Below are 18,050 nucleotides of genomic sequence, written 5' to 3' on the forward strand. Positions count from 1 at the left end.
CAGAGATGTGCTGTGACATTTCAGAACTTGATTTTAAAAAGACACTGAGACAGGGTGCAAACTGTCAAAGAAGGTTGATTCGATTAATACTTGGGTGAACAGATCGCCTTATGAGCAAAGACTAGATGAGCAAGGCCAGTATCCTCTGGAGTTTAGAAAAGTCAGAGGTGACTTTGTTGAAAGATGTAAGAACATGAGAGAATTTGATCAGGTTGGGTATTTCCTCTTGTGGGAGAACCTAGAACTTGTATTCATAGTTTAAAAATAAGGGGTCATCCATTTCAGTCAGAGCAGGAAAAATATCTCTCTTGCGTGCATTTGGAATTTTCTTCCTCAAAAGGCATTGGATGCAGAATCTTGAAATCATTTTAAGGCTGAGGTAAATAGATTCCTGATTGCCAAGGTGGTGAAAAAATTATCAGGTACGTGCAAAACTATAGATTTGAAATTAAAAGCAATTTATTCATGATCTTAATGAATGGTGTATCAGGCTCAAAGGACCAACTGACCTAATCCTGTTCTTTGGCCTTGAATGTGTAATGTGAATCCCAGTTCTTTAACACCCTCAACAACACTGAACTGAACTTGCAAAAATATGGGAGTATTTTTCATAAGATTAAGTATCCATGAAATTTTAATTATGTGCAAGAAGCTGTCGCTGCAAATGGGTGAAAGTTTTCCTGCATACATCTGGATGTGCTGGTTTCTCTTCCATCCGTTTTATTTTGGGAGAGATCCTGTTATCTCTTGCTGATAAGGATTTGCATGCTGTGCATTCAGCTGTTTACTGCACACTGAGATTTTGAAAGATGACAGAGTCGGAGAAGATGTTGTGAGAGGAATATGGAATTGAATTGATATTGTGTCAAACACACTGTCACTCAAAAGTGCTTTTTATTTTCTTTACAAACTGCTAGATTGATTCTGCTTCCTTGATGTTCGTCAGTGAACCACCAAGAAAAACCCTCTGCGAGATCAGTTGTCGATACACTGGCTGTGAAGGCAAGTGTCAGCAGTGTGCTGAAAAGTTGCTGAGGGAGGCAAGGGAGGAGATATCAGGTGCCCTGGCAGCAATTTTCAAATCCTGTCTGGCCACAGGTGAGGTGCCAGAGGATTGGAGGACTGCTTACGCTGTTCCATTATTAAAAAAGAGGAGAACAGATAGACTAGGAAATTCAAAGCCAATCAGTCTACCTTGTGTGGTGGGGAATATCTCTGCACTTAGAGAGGCAAGGATAATCAGCATGGATTTGTGAAAGGTAGATTTTGTTCAATAAAGTTGACCTATTTGGTTGGCAGATTACATGAAGTCTGTGTCCTCTTGCTCTCAGTTTCCTGTTTCTGCTGTTGGACATGTGGTTCACCATCTTACTTTGTTGGCCCTTAGTTCTGGTCTGCCTGAATTGGTGTTTACATTAACCAGTCATTTTGAAGTGTTCTTTATATTCATTGGTTGGTCTAGCAGGTACTGCCCACTTCTAATGAGCCTTGAAAGAGTGGTGGTGAGCTGCCTTGTTTAATTTCTGTGGTTCATGCACTGTTATGGAGGGAATTCCAGGTTGTTAATCCAGCAACAATGAAGGAACGACAATATATTTCCAAGTCAGGATGGTGAGTCGCTTTGACAGGAACCTGCAGATGATATATCTGCTGTCATTGTCCTTCAAGATGGAAGTGGTCATGAGCTGGGAAGTGCAGTCTCAGGAGCCTTGGTGAATTTCTGCATCACCTCTTGTAGGTGGTATACACAAACTACTACTGAGTATCAGTAATGAAAGGAGTAGGTATTTGTGGATGTGGTGCCAGTCAAGTGGGCTGCTCTGTCTCCTATGATGTCAAACTTCGGAGTGTCATTAGAACTGCATTCATCCAGACAAGTGGAGCCTTTTCCATGACACACCTGGTGTGCCTTTCAGATGGTGGACAGGCTTTTAGGAGTTAGGAGGTGAGTGGCTCGCTGCAGTATTCCCAGCCTCTGACCTGCTCTTGTAGCCACTGTGTTTATATTGTGAATCCAATTGAGTTTTGGACCATCGTAACACCTGGGATGTTGACAGTGGGGGATTCAGTGATTGTAACACCACTGAATATCCAGGGGTGATTGTTGGATTGTCTCTCATTGGATATGGCCATTGCTTGGCATCTGCATGGTACAAATTTTACTTGCCACTTGTCAGCCCAAGCCTGGATTTTGTCCAAGTTTTGCTGCATTTGGACATGAACTGCTTCAACATCTGAGGAGTCACAAATGATGCTGAACATTGTGTAATTCTTGGTGGACATCCCCACTTCTGACCTTAAGATGGAGGGTAGGTCATTGCTGAAGCAGCTGAAGATGGTTGGGCCTAGGGCTCTACCCTGAGGAACACCTGCAGAGATGTCCTGGAGCTGAGGTGACTGACCTCCAACCACCACAACTGTTTTCTTTGTGCTTGGTACAACTCCAACAAGTGGACAGTTTTCCCATTGACTCTAGTTTTGCTTAAGCTGCTTGAAGTCACACTTAGAGTGATAGAGTTATACAGCACAGAAACAGGCTGTTCGGCCCAACCTGCCCAGGTTTCCTGAACTGATGCTCCCATATGTTTGTGTTTGGCCCATTACCCTCTAAACCTTTCCTATCCATGTACCTGTCCAAATGTCTTTTAAATGTTGTGATTGTAATCACCTTTACCACGTCCCCTGGCAGACTGTTTCACATACTCATCACTCCCTGTGTGAAAAAGTTGATCAAATGCTGCCTTCATGTTAGGGCGGTCGCTCTGACCTCACCTTTGGAATTCAGTACTTTTGTTTATATTTTAGAACCAATGAGGTATCATGCTCCTTTTGAAGCACCTTGTGCCATTTTACATTGAGAAAGGTGAGGTCTAAATGCAAGTTGTCGTTGTTACTTTCCAGTTGACAATGTGGTCCCAGGTAATGCGATTGGTTTGCTGCCCAATGATTTATAATTGACTCTCCCGAAGCTTGGAGCTAACCCGTTTTTCAGGACTAGATTCAAATCCTGGTCCCAAACGTGAATTGTCTCTGTTCAGCCGTGATGCAAAAGATCTGCTATAAAGACACTTTCCAGTGAAGCAGCAATTGCACAAACAGGATTAACCAATTTGAACATGGTTCATACTCCAACATCAGCAGTAATACAAATAAGCATGCATGCAGAAACAACTTAAATTGACACATAACTCCCAAGTAAAGTCCCAAGTGTCAGAAGGTATTGTGTTTTACACAGCAGTGGGACATACTTGAAGAAATAGAATCTTCCAGAGGCTGGAATGGAAGCAACATCATTTTCTCTGAAAGTGGCATATGGTCTTTGCAATGAATCAGACAGGGGAACTGAGGTCAAACAGACAGTGTTGAAAGTCAAGCCCTGAATTCTGCTATCCTCTGTGACCAGTGAAAGGAAGTTGTCAAACAGATCAGAGCACAATGTTTGTATGTTTGATCATTGGAGTCCAGCTGCCACGTTCTGTCTTGATAGACTGGCACAGGCTATTTCTTCAAGGACCTCTCCAGTTTTCATTTGAGATTTGTCACTGTCTCTGATTCCATCACTTCCATAGGCAACAAATTCCAGGTCATTACCAATCACTGTGTAAAATGTCACTCTTCTTCATGTCCCTTGTCTGTCTCCTGCCACAAACCTCAATCTCTGTCCTCTCACACTGTACTCCCAAATGAAAAGGAGCAGCTTGACATGGTTTGGTGACTGCTTTTGATCTTTTTTGGTGGTAACAGACTTCCTCATAGAGACACCAGAAGAGGAACAGCTTCCCTCACTATCTGGCTCATGCTGTAGAGTAGCATTTCATGATCAGCAACAGGCCAACCATTCACCAGATGTGTGGTCTGTAAGTTAATATACAATATGCTCCCATAACAACACATCTGGTTTAACTAACTGCACCATTGTTAGATGCACAGTAACATTGTGATTGTAAGCAACATAACCAATCTGGGAATGATTCTTCCTGGCTCTTGTAACTCCAGATGGGCCTCTGGGTGAATGCCAGATTTGACTAAAGTCCATAAAACCCATTCCAGAACACACACAGGCTGTTGTGCAAGTGGTGTCACCTGAGATACTGTGGAGGGAATAGGAAACCCAAATGTCTGCAAAACAACTATATTCATGAAACTCAGATATGCTTTCGACAAACAAGGAACAGGAATGAATATTTATCTTGACTCCACTCTGTGCAAACTTTGTAAACTTATATCAATGTGCAGTTATAATCATTTTATGTGCAAATGTGAGCATGTACATTCCATACACTGTTCCTCAGACTGAAAGCTATTAACTGCACTAAACTCTGCTGAAGATGCATGTATTTTTGATAAATAAATAGACCTATTTCTTCTTCCTCCTCTCTGTCAGCCTGAGGCTGTCAAAATTCTGCTGCTTGTGTCCCAATTCCTATTTCCAAGTTTAGTTCACCCATCACCCCTGTGCTCAGTGACCTCCATTGACTCTTTAGTTGGAAAAATGTCAATGTTAAAAATTGCCATCTTTGTTTTAAGATCCCTTTCTGAGCTCACCCTTCTGTAATCTCTGCCAATCCTCTGAGAACCCTGTGTTTCTCCAATCCAATGAGTTTAAGCCAGTCGAATATTCATTCTGTTCTTTTAAAACAATTGTAAAAAACAGCGAGTGTGTCCGGAGCAGGCGTCTTAACAAAAGAAAAACTATGAAGTCAATGAAGCTGACCATGAAATCTGAGTAAAGTTGAATTAAAATATAATTTCTGGGGATCACAATGCACCCTAGCCCATGTGAGCCACTGGCCATGAAAGTCCTGTAGTGTGCTGGTCAGCTCCACTAGCTCCCTCACCTGGACACCTGAATGCAGATGGCACATGCAAGTGAACAGACAGACCAATAATCATCAGTCCTTCTTGGCCAAATGCCTTGATATAATGGTGGCAATCCTGATCATGACAACTCACTTGGTAAATAAAAATTCTCTTCTTCTCCTTTCGAGTTTTGTGATCTTAAGTCTGGTTCTCCAGTTACTGACTGAGACATTCCAATTAACTTTAATATTTCTGTAGATATATGAATGTATGTATGTTATATCCACATGTGTGGCTATCTTTCTATTCTGATTACAAATGCTAACAGGAGCATTTATAATGAAAATAGCTCAAATAAAAGTGACACATTGTGATTGTACACCCTTCTCTGCAGGGCAGGGTGTAGTTTATTCTTGGGGTCAAGATGAGAGTGGCTATGTATAATTACAAGATGACAAGGGCACACAATGAGTCTCCTTAATATGTGTGGGCAGAACAATTTCAAAGTATAAATGGAGTTACAAGGAATCAATCTGTGAATTAGATCTTTGGCAGGAACAGTTTCTACTTGGTGAGGAATCTGCAATCTCTGCTCAAATTGCACCCCAGAATATGGCCTTTGTCAGAGCTGTCTTTTGTCCTTGTGTTTCCACTCAAATTTGCCTATCAACACAATCAGGCACCATTTTAAATGTCATCCTTCTTCAAAAGTCTTCCTTTTAAAAAGCATTGCTTGATATGTTTAAGAGTGGTAGCTATAGAGTAAACGAAATAATACTTTCATCAATTATGACTTCAATCATTTTCAACAATAATTGCAGAGTCAGCTGACAATCATTGATCTTGCTTAAGCCATAAAGCTGTGCTGGTTACGTTGAAATTAACACTCTTGGAAGATAGAAAGGGTTACACAGAGTTTGTACAGATTCTTCATTTGTGTTGCAGCCTGGGAAGAGAGTTGGATCATGGTCATGATAATCGATGGATATTTGTTCTGTGAAATAGATGCAAGTGAGAACAACATGCCAGTTTTTAAAAGTGTTTCTTCAAAATAACAAATCCATAAATGCTGTGAACCATACTTGTGCTTTGTATCACTTGCTATGCAGCTGTGGTTCCAACAGAGCACTTTTAACTGCAACTCTCTATGGGAATATTATTTCCAAACACAATTCTGCAATGTTGATCGAAGATATTTAATACCACTCTCTGGATTTATACTCATAATTTAAATTAATCTCCAGAGCACAGTGACACCACAAAACCTTTGAGAGCAATATCCCCACACCTGTAGAGCATTCAACCCCCAATTATTTGTTGCATATTCGTGTAAATATGCATTAAGAAAGGAATTGACATCTGCTCATTCTTCCAGCAAGTTTAGGCTTCCTCAAAACCTATTCCATGTGACATTGTTCCCCGCAGCCACAAGATAGGAAAAGATCTAATCTCTTGTTTTTTCAGGAAACTTTGTTGAAGAATAGCCATCTGAAATAGAGAGGGAGGAGAAAGCTTAGGATTGCCAAGAAGGCAATGCTATTGAAATGAAGAGGTCAACATAGAGTTAACATGTCAAACCCATTGATTGAAGTGATTTGATCATTTTGCGTTTGGAGCTCCATTTTTGTGACCAGGTTATGGATGACTTCTAAGTCTGTGATCTTCAAATATTAATTAATCCAATTTCTTGATAAGTTTAAAGCCATGATTGAGTGCAACAATGTAAATCATAACCAGAAACCTCCACTCAACACCTTTCTGCTGGCTTGTGTCCTCACAGCTATCAATCCCCCACATCTGCTGACTGAAGAAAACCCACAAGCTGATCAAAACAATCAGTGCTATACCTCACTTAGTCCTCCATGATGACCCATTCAATCAACCTACGACCCAACCATATGGAACAAACTTCCTGAGCAAGATGTACCAGCAGACATCCTTTGGATCAGGGAATTGGAAACTCCTTGTGACAAAATCCATCTGTTGACTAGTTGGCTTGCAGAGCCAGCCTCCATCTATCGGCCACAGCACAAACCACATACTGTGCTTATGCAGAGAAAAAACAATGCAGCATATTACCAGGGAGAGTCCACTCCATAGTGAGGACTCATCATTGCCAACACAGAAAATGAAGAGACAATCACTTGCATTCATAAAACAAAATCATACTTCTGATAGTGTGAAAGAGTCAGCTGATATTTAAAAATTCCTACACTGCTCAAAGATTAATTGGCTCACCGCTGGTGATTTTTTAAATATCTATTCTGACAACTCATGTTTTGCAGTTTATTGCAGGTCATTCTGATTGATCTGAAAGCAATGTTTGTCTGAACAATGTTGGACTGCCTATCTTGACACTATCGTCTGATTGGGAGAAAGTGAGGACTGCAGATGCTGGAGATCAGAGTCGAGAGTGTGGCACTGGAAAAGTGCATCAGGTCAGGCAGCATCTGAGGAGCAGGAGAGTCAACGTTCAGGCATAAGCCCTTCATCACAAATGCAGGGGGAGCCCAAGGTGCTCATCAACATTTCAACTCAAGAGTGCATCAGTCCCACAGTCAGTTCACCGAGAGTCTTGTGAACCTCTTTCAGGATTTCAAGGTCAGACTTTTCTGGACAGATAACAGGTCAGTTTGATGAACTCTTGCACCACCTTCCATTGAGTAACATTTGCTGGACTTGATACTGTTGACGAGTGATTTTGAGGTTGCAAGGTTATGAGTTTCTTAAAGCTATTAGTAATAGATCTATAAATAATCCATTCTGCTGGAAAGGAGCTCAAGTGTATGAGTGCAATTGTGAGATTTCCTTCCTGATCAAAGTTTGTGAGAAGATTTGTAGCTCGGGTGCTCGTTGCTGTGGTTCTGTTCGCCGAGCTGGAAGTTTTTGTTGCAAATGTTTCGTCCCCTGTCTAGGTGACATCCTCAGTGCTTGGGAGCCTCCTGTGAAGCGCTTCTGTGGTGTTTCCTCCGGCATTTATAGTGGCCTGTCCTTGCCGCTTCCGGTTGTCAGTTTCAGCTGTCCGCTGTAGTGACTGCACAAAACACTATATAGGACAAACAGGAAGACAGCTAACGATCCGCATCCACGAACATCAACTAGCCACGAAACGACACGACCAGCTATCCCTAGTAGCCACACACGCAGATGACAAGCAACATGAATTTGACTGGGACAACACTACCATTATAGGGCAAGCGAAACAAGAACAGCCAGGGAATTCCTAGAAGCTTGGCACTCATCCACAAACTCCATCAACAAACACATAGACCTGGACCCAATATACCGGCCACTACAGCGGACAGCTGAAACTGACAACCGGAAGCAGCAGGGACAGGCCACTATAAATGCCGGAGGAAACACCATAGAAGCGCTTCACAGGAGGCTCCCAAGCACTGAGGATGTCACCTCAACAGGGGACGAAACGTTTGCAACAAAAACTTCCAGCTCGGCGAACAGAACCACAGCAGCTTCCTTCCTGATCGTTATCGATGAAAATTTCTTGCATTGAAGCATTTGCTATTGGTTCTGGTTGAGCTATTTGCGCAAGTATTGTGATCGCGGCAGTTTTCTCAAAGAAGCAAAAGGAAAGCCACAAAGAATAGAATTCGTCCAGCAAAATGGATTGAAGTTTCCCACACAAACTTCAGTTTTTAAAAAGAGAAATGAATCTGTGAGAAAAATATACTGCTGTTGATTGTTATGACTCACTGGGGTAGTACACTTGAAATCAAGGCCTGCCATTCCCCAATTGGTCACAAATGTTAAAGATTTTATTAAAGTGCACACTGTCCTCAGTCTGCCTGGTTGACAGCACAGACCAGGTTTCTGTACTTAACCAGAATTACTGTTCATTACAAATAAATTGATTCTACCTACAGTAAAAAGCTATGAAACTGTTAACACATATCTTCACTGTTAAAACCCAAATCCCTTATCAGCCTCACCTTACACATACATACAAAGTCAGACAGATAAAAATAAATAATGGAGGGAAAATAAACTAGGACAGATGTTCAATGGCCCTGGTCCACAGGGTTCACAAGCCTTTTGCTTGCCAAGACTTGCTATTCTTCAATCTCTTTGCCCAGATACTTGTCACTTATTTGCAGGAGGCACAGAATGACTAGTTCACAAATTATAAAGCCCCTGACTTATTCACTAGATTAGGGAGGTCCAAAACTAAAGGGCATAGGTTTAAGGTGAGAGGGCAAAGATGTACAAGGGACCTAAGGGGCAACCTTTTCACGCAGAGGGTGATGTGTGTATGGAATGAGCTGCCAGAGGAAGTGGTGGAGGCTGGTACAATTGCAACATTTAAAAGGCATCTGGATGGGTATATGAATAGGAAGGGTTTGGAGGGATATGGGCCGGGTGCTGGCAAGTGGGACCAGATTTATTTCGGATATGTGGTCGGCAGAGACAAGTTGAACCAAAGGGTCTGTTTCCATGCTGTATAGCTCTGACTCTGTAAGAGACTGTTTCTATCTGCTCTGTTTCACTTCTTCAGAATAAGTTTCCCTTTCACCACCTGCATTGAACCATAGATTAATCTTTATGTTCTTATGCAGTTGCCCTGGTCTCAGATGGGAAATGTATTGGCTAATTTAAAAGTTGGAGCATTGGCTAACACAAGGCATAACTGAAAGCCAGGGTAGCAATGATATTCCAAGGCTTTCAGCCTTGTGGTTAAAACTGGCATTAGCAAAATATCATTCAATTAGCACTCCATTCTTCATGGCCAGCCAGCTGTTGTGCGATACACATTTAACCAAATTTAATTTCACATCCAATGTGACTTTAACAGCAACATGCTGAACCTTGAACACACCAGGTTGTCATGAAATATCTTTTTTTCTGACACTTCCGCAGGTGCCAATACTGACTCTCAGATGCTCGAGAAACAGATTTGTTCTCTGTGTCAGTGAGACACTTATACAGGATTTCACAATCTCATGTCTCGAATATCTCCTCAGTCAAATTCTCCAGTTCGCTCCTGACTAACCTCCTGTCAGCTGCCCCTCCTTGCTGGTACTCATGCCTCTGAATCAGAAGACTCACTTCAAGGCTTGAGCACAAAAGGTAAAGATGGCACTTCAGGATAGGACTGAAGGAATTCTCTGTCACAGGTCATAGGTGCTGTACTTTGGTTGCAAATTTCAACCAGGTCCCAAGTGGGTGCAAAAAATCCCCAGTACAATTTTGGAGAAGGGCTAAAGAATTCTGTCCAGCATCTAAACCAAAATTTATCCATCAATGAACATCACAAAAATAAATTATCTGAGTCATACTGCTGTTTGAAGGAGTTTGCAGTGCAAATAGTAGCTGTGCATTCCTACAGTGATGACACATCAAAAAGTGCTTTTTTGTTGTAAAGCTCTGTGAGATATATAGTGGTTATGAAAAATGCTGCATTCATCTAAGTTTTTTCACAATCTTTAAAATTTAGCACGTCTGAAACTCCGTCGCCCTTATTCTAACTCACACCAAATCCAATTCAGAGCTGTGCTTACAACCTTGACTCATGTGTGGCAAAAACCTTGTATTTAAAGTTTTCTTCTCCTGCTTCACATCTCCTCATTTCCTTAACCTATCATAGTTTCTACCAGATCTTCAGGTAGAAACTTCGCAGGCACAAAATGACATGGGCACTGGGGAGAAAGTTGGGGAAAATCATGTGAGATTGGCAGCAAGGAGATTCCTGACATGGAAAGCAAGAATGCCCATTTTCCAACCAAGTGTTTAGTGACAAGTTGAGATTCTCACTCATGAGTGGTGAGGCCTCTTAGCATGCTTTAACATCTTAATTATTACATCACCTTGCCTATTGGGATGCAATTTCCCATTCTCCCGACTACAAATAGATGGCAGCAGTTTCCAACTGGAAAATCAGAGCAGTAACATGGTGACTCCCAACTTGCCCATTGATCCTCTGCTGCTCAATCTTGGACACCTGGCACCAACATCTCAGAGTATGCAACCTGGGCAGGGACCTTTATGAGGTGTCAGTTCCCCTTTATCCAACATATCTGCGATTGAAAGGAATCACACAAGGTAGCTGCAGACTGTCAGCACTTGACTGAGTGCAAGGCTAAACGCGAAACTTGGCATTGGCACCAGTAATCCTGAGAAGTCTTGGCAGTGACCAGGATTTGTCCCTGTGAAAATACGAGAAGCAGGGTAGGAGTGTGGTATATTGGGGATGAGGTGAGTTTGAAAAAATCATATGAGAAATCTGCAACATCACATGAAGAGAAATTCAGCATGGGACTCAATACAATTAATACTTGGCTGATTTCTGGTAAAATTTAGCACTTTGGACTCCTCCAATTCAGACTTCTTCTGGATCCCCACTTTTAATCACCACTCAATTGACAGCCTGCCTTCGGCTGCATGGGCCATACCTCCTTTTGCTGGCAACTTAGCTGGTCACCAGCTCCGTGCCCTCCAACATAATGTGTGTGGACAGTTCCTCAGGGAACAGCAGGCACACAGCAGTCGAGGTCTCCAGGTGATGCTGCACTTTTACAATGTGCCAGGCAGGCAGCCTCGCCAGTGATGTGCTTGAAAATATCACTGACAAGCAAGTTCCTGATGCTCATGGCTCCAGAGTAAATGTGGGTGTCAGTTTTGTAAATGTAGATGGAGTAACTCTCCTGCACAGACTTGCTCCAATTCTGGCTGGTCTTCAAGGACAGCTTATTCAGGACATTCTTGATGCCCTTCTTCAGAATTCCCTCCTGAAACCTCTTGATTCCCTGTTTCTCCTCCATCAAGTGTATCCTTAAAATCTTACTTTTTGACCAAGCTTTTGGTCACTTGTCAGAATGTCTGCTTCTGCTCGTCAATGTTATATGTTACTCCTGATAATGTTCCAGTGAGGCACCTTGAGATGATTGACTGCACTGGAGGCTTTATATAAATACAATCTGTTGTTGTTTTAATGCCATCTGTAAACTGAACAAGGGAAATATTTTGGCAGGTTGATATGATGAAGAGACTTGGAAACAGCCAAGCAGAGGATCAGGAATCATCGTCCTGCACTGCTGTTTGTGAAGCTGTGACAGTAACCTGCAATTTGATAGGATTACAACCCATTTCCTGTTGTGCGCCTGTGGAAAGCTCAAAAAGGAATTGAACTGAAATCGTTTTTCAAATTGGCTCAATTTGAATAATGACCATCCATCTTCTATGTTAAAAACTCTGGTGGGGGGAATGACATATTGCACTCTTCATATCCTGATGAACGATGTACATACACTGCCACACCATTGCCAATTTTTCTGTTTGTCTTTCAGGTGACCAATGTCCACAATATTTTTGCTTTTAACATCAGTATCCAGCAGACTTCCGTGAGAAAATATTTTGAAATATTCCCAATATTTTGAATGTTAATTTTCTATTTTGGAAGGGTTACTGTTAAGGTCAGTTATCTTCTAAATAGAGAGTTGAGTTAATATTACAATTCCGATTTATGACTTAACTCTCACCTAAACATTTTTATATAAGCACCCATCATCACACGAATAGCCCATGCTTTGAAAGTAACCGTTACCATGGAGATGACTTTTCTATTGCATTGACTACTGTTGACATTCATAATGAGTTTGTCAAGGAGTAAAAAAGATTTCAGTCTCAGCACAGATGAGTAAAAATTTGCCAGAATAAGCAATTCTGCTGCAGTGCATTTTAGAAAAGCACTAATTTAATGGAGGCTTCGAATAGTATTGTACAGAATGATAATGCTCAACACATTGACGAAGATGGTTTGACAAGTGTTGGGTATTCAATTATTCTTCATTAGCAGTAGTCTCCTCAGCATGCAGTGACCTCATCCTTAGCATTCAAAAGCAATGGTTACTTGTTATATGAGTTGTTAATTTATACATAAGGTCCTGGTTTGCCTTTGGACTGCAATTATTAGCAAAGTAAGGATAGTTAATAAATTATATCCATCCGGAAATTGCTGCTGGCAACTCTGGAAGACTGATGATGAACATGTTTCAATAACATTGCTGTTACCTGCCATTTTAATGTAAACATTTCAGAATTAATTTTATCCGATGCAAACAGTTACAAGATCTCACATGAATTATTCATACTGCCTTCACACAGTTTTCTTCTGGGTCAGGAGCAGCAAAGTGCTTCTCCAGAAAATGGCAATCTCCCAACCCTTATAGGGAAGAGGTTGGACCCAATGCTGTGTGCATTGGACCCGGTTTGCACAATTGCAGCACTGAGTTAAAATCCACACCTTTGTTCCCAATATCTGGAAAGCTCTGAGCAGCTGTGGCCACCACACTTCAGGAAGAAAATCTCGATCTTGGAGCCAATGCATTGTCAATTAACCAGGTGGATATCTGGAGCCTGGGTTATATCAAAGGGCAAGTTGAACAAATGAGGAATATTACCTGGAATTTAGAAGATTGAGATAATTTCATGAAAGTTTTTGAGTTATTAAGGGGAACAGATAGGGGAGATAAAGGAAAATGATTTCATGATTCTTGGGGAATATTGGACTAGAGGACATTTTCCAAAAACTGAGCCAGATCTTTCAGGACACAGAAACTGTTCTTTACTGAAAAGGTGAGAAAAGATTTGAGCTACCTTCTGAAGCCAACAATTGACATAAATTCAAATGATAATTTTATGTTTGACGTAGGTAGATTTTTGTGAACTAACAGTAGCGAGAGATGTGAGGGTAGGACAGAGAGATCACTGATCAGTCATGATTTCATTGAATTGCACCAAAATAGGCTTGAGGGAATGCAATGATATCCTACTCCAAAGCGTTTCAGGGAATCTGAATTTCTATAGCAACGTAAATGCCTTTTCATGTCTAAAGCTGTTGAAACTGATTGTGGAAGCTCCTGTGTTCTCTCCAGCACATGACTAACCAGAAATCTATCCCACTCTTAGTACTTGGCCTTGGCCTGTGTTCAAAGAATTTGCCAGATGATAGTTAACTTGCATGACAATCCTTTGAAGAGAAAGTGAGGACTGCAGATGCTGGAGATCAGAGTCTGGAGTGTGGTGCTGGAAAAGCACACCCGTTCAGATAGCATCCGAACAGCAGGAAAATCAATGTTTCGAGCAAAAGCCTTTCATCAGGAATGAAGCGCGTGGGCTGTGTGGGAGTGGGGAGGGGGGGGCGGGTTGGGCTGCTGAGAGATAAGAGGGTGTTGGGGGAAGAAAACTGAGAATGTGATAGGTAGATGGAGGTGGGGGAGAAAATTATAGGTCAGAAAGGAGGGTGGAGCGGATAAATGGGAAAGGTGATGCATAGTTCATGAGGGCGGTGTCGACTTAGAGGCTTGGGCCTGGGATAATGTGGGGGAGGGGAAATTAGGAAAATGGTGAAATGCACATTTATCCCTTGTGGTTGCAGGGTCCCAAGGCGGAGTATGAGGCGTTCCTCCTTCAGGTGTCGGGTGGTAACAGTTTGGCGGTGAAGGAGGCCCAGGACCTGCATGTCCTCGGCAGAGTGGGAGGGGGAGTTGAAGTGTTCAGCCTTGGGGCAGTGGGGTTGGTTGGTGCGGGTGTCACAGGGATGTTCGCTGAAATGATCCGCAAGTTGACGTCCTGTCTCCCCAATGTAGAGAAGACCACATTGAATACAACGGATGCAGTAGATGACATTGGTGGAGGTACAGGTAGAAATCTGTTGGATGTGGAAGAATCCTTTGGGTCCTTGGACGGAGGTGATGGGGGAGTGTGGGCACAGATTTTGCACTTCCGGTGGTGGTAGGGGAAGACATCAGGAATGGGGTGTGAGCTGGTGGTGGCCATGGATCTGATAAAGGAGTCACGGAGGGAATGGACTCTCCGGAACGCTGATAGGGTGGGGAGGGAAATATGTCCCTTGTGAGGGGGTCTGTGGTGCAGTAAGTGGAGGAGATGCACTAGAGGGTACCGTCAACCACGTGGAAGGGGTAATTGCAATCTTTGAAGAAGGAGGCCATCTAGGATTTTCTAAGGTGGAATAGGTCATCCTGGGAACAGATGCAGCAGAGGCAAAGGAATTGGGAATAAGGGATGGCATTTCTACAGGAGGTAGGATGGGAGGAGGTGTAGTCTAGATAGCTGTGAGGGTTGGTGGGTTTGTAGTAGATGTCCGTGGTTAGTCGGTCACCTGAAGGAGAGATGGACAGGTCCAGGAAGGGGATGGAGGTGTCCAAGATGGTCCAGGTGAATTTGAGGTCAGGGTGAAAGGTGTTAATGAAGTTGATGAACTGTTCAACCTCCTCTTGGGAGCACAAGGTAGCACCGATACAGTCATCGATGTAGCAGAGGAAAAAGTGGGAAGGTGCTGGCGTGACCGCGGAAGATGGATTTTTCCAGGTACCCAACAAAGAGACAGGCATAGCTGGGGCCCATGCCAGTGCCCATGGCTACCCCTTTGGTCTGGAGAAAGTGGGACAATGGGAAAGAGAAGGTGTTAAGATTGAGGACCAGTTCAGCCAGGTGGATGAGGATGTCGGTGGAAGGGGACTGGTTGGGGCGGTGTGAGAGGAAGATACAGAGGGCTTAGAGGTCTTTGTCGTGGTGGAAGGATGTGTACAGGGACTGGATATCCATGGTGAAGATGAGGCTTTGGGGGCCGGGCAAACAAAAGTCTTGGAGGAGGTGAAGGACATGGGTGGTGTCCCGAACGTAGTTGGGGAGTTCCTGGACTAAGGGGGACAAGACGGTGTCAAGCTATGTGGAGATGAGTTCAAAGAGACACGAGCAGGCTAAGGCAATGAGTTGACCGGAGAAGCCAAGTTTGTGAATCCTTGTTAGGAGGTAGAATTGGGCAGTGCGGGGTTCACGGACAATGAGGTTGGAAGCTGTGGATGGGAGATCCCCTGAGGTGATGAGGTTATGGATGGTCTGGGAGATGATAGTTGGTGATGGGAGGTGAGATCATAGCCGAGGAGGCAGGAGGAGGAGCTGTCTGCGAGTTGGCGCCTGGCTTCAACAGTGTAGAGGTCAGTGCGCCAATCGACCATTGTGCCCCTCCTCCCCCCTCCTCGTCTGAAGGTATGATGGTGAGGTTGGGGTTGGAGTGGAGGGAGTGGAGGACTGCAAGTTGCAAGAGTGGGAGGTTGGATAGTTACTGATTAAGGGCTTATGCCCAAAATGTTAATTTCCTGCTCCTCGGATGCTGCCTGACCTGCTGTGCTTTTCCAGCACTACATTTTCAACTCTGACAATCCTGTTAACACACCTACTTTGGTCATTAAGTGCTGGAGTGTGACTCCAACTCAGAACTTCTGGCGTTGAGGGAGGATTGCTACTCTCTGTGCAACAAGATCTTCAAATTATGAAGAGTGGACATGTTTTAATAACATTGCTGAAAGAAATAAGGGAGAATAGAATTTCATTTTATGAAGAGGCATAGAATGGCTTCCATTAAATAGTGGTGAAAGAACAGTCCGGGATAACTCTTAGACGGGAGAGTGAAACCTCAGGAACTTTCCCATTCCCAGGCACCATTGCTGATCTGCTACTTTCTCACCTGATCCCCATATTCCTTGATATCCTGGGAGATCAATGCAGATTTCAGTCTTGAATAAAGTCAACAACCAATAGTTCACAACTGTCTTGTGTAGAGAATAAATATTTGTAAAATCAGACAGAAGGAAATAGATAATATGCAGACTCAGCAGATATTGTTTTCAGCAAGTTGTCACAGGCTCGATGGGTTATATTGCTGTCTCCTGCTCTTTAAGCTGATTCTAATTGCTCCTGTTCATGTTGGTGCAGTTCCATTTCATTAGGTTTGGCAATCATAATTTAACATTTGAACTTTTTAATGTGTTAATTAATGCCCAATGCTATTTGATTAGGTGAGGATCTGATGCACAATACAAGCTAACTGATATTGTTGTTCACTCAACCTGAAGCCAGATGGTAAAATAGGAAACAAGTATTCAATCTAAGTTCACAATTTTCTTTTGGAAAATGCAGCATTATGTGAAGTCGGTCTCAACAGTTTTTCCTCATGTCTTCAATTAATGCCCTTCAGCTGTCCTTAACTTTGATAAAGTAACTCATGTAACATCGACAGTTGTTACCATAGGAGGAACTAAGAGTTCTCGTTATTCTAAGCCAGTTAAGCACAAACCCAGGGTGTGACCATACAAAGTCACTTCAAACATACACATGCATTTTTGAAATGAGGGCTACAGTGGCCAACGTGGTGTCCTGTGAATGAAGTGTCAATTTATTTTTACCCACTCACTTGCTTTATGTGATCATGTGCTCTGAAGGACCTGTGCATATTTTATTATTGCATTTAAAGGGCAATATAAATGCAGGTGGGCTGCTGTTGGACAGAGGACACATAAGCAACTTGGTCATAATACTTTTGTCAGTGTAAAGTCCATTTCAGGGTGAGTGCTCTTTCTCTCACTGTCAGTTTCGTACATTCACCAATTGACCATTAAATTTTGAAATCAGCAGGGAGAGGACTTGATTAAGTCATGATTTGGAGATGTCGGTGTTGGACTGGGGTGTACAAAGTTAAAAATCACACAACACCAGGTTATAGTCCAACAGGTTTAATTGGAAGCACTAGCTTTCGGAGTGCTGCTCCCTCATCAGGTGAAGGAGCGACACTCCGAAAGCTAGTGTGCTTCCAATTAAACCTGTTGGACTATAACCTGGTGTTGTATGATTTTTAACTTTGATTAAGTTAAGTTGATGGCATTGTAAATTGTGAGAGCGAAGCTGAAATAATTTATGAGTTGCTTCCACAAGGGAAAGATTGAATGTCTGGCTTGGACTTGTCAGATAAGAGTTTTGCATCATAGTTTTAAAGTTATTTTTGAGTGGAGATGAAAGCCAAAATATTAAAGGATGCAAACACAAAGGGCAGTTTACAGTTGTTACAATTGTTTGTAGTTCAAACATATGATGTGTTTTTTTGGATGTATGTTACAAATGACATGAGATTGATTTACTAACTTACAGAAATATAAACAGGTTGCATTTCTGTATTTCATTGTAATTTAACTTGAAAAATTCTCAAGGCCTTTCTCAGGAGAGTTTATCAAAGACCCTTGACCCACCGAGGAGATATTTTGAGACATGACAAAATGTATGGTCAAAGAAATGAGTTCCCTGTCTTAAAGGAGGAGAAAGAGAAAAGGAAGTGTGGAACAGGAATGTCAGATCTATGTGCTCAAGCAGCCTGTTACATGACCACCAATGATGGAGTGATTCTAATCAGGGATGATCAAAAGGCCAGAATTACAGATGGTAGA

The sequence above is a fragment of the Chiloscyllium plagiosum genome, chromosome 42 (genome assembly GCF_004010195.1).
Source record: "Chiloscyllium plagiosum isolate BGI_BamShark_2017 chromosome 42, ASM401019v2, whole genome shotgun sequence".
Lineage (NCBI taxonomy): Eukaryota > Metazoa > Chordata > Chondrichthyes > Orectolobiformes > Hemiscylliidae > Chiloscyllium > Chiloscyllium plagiosum.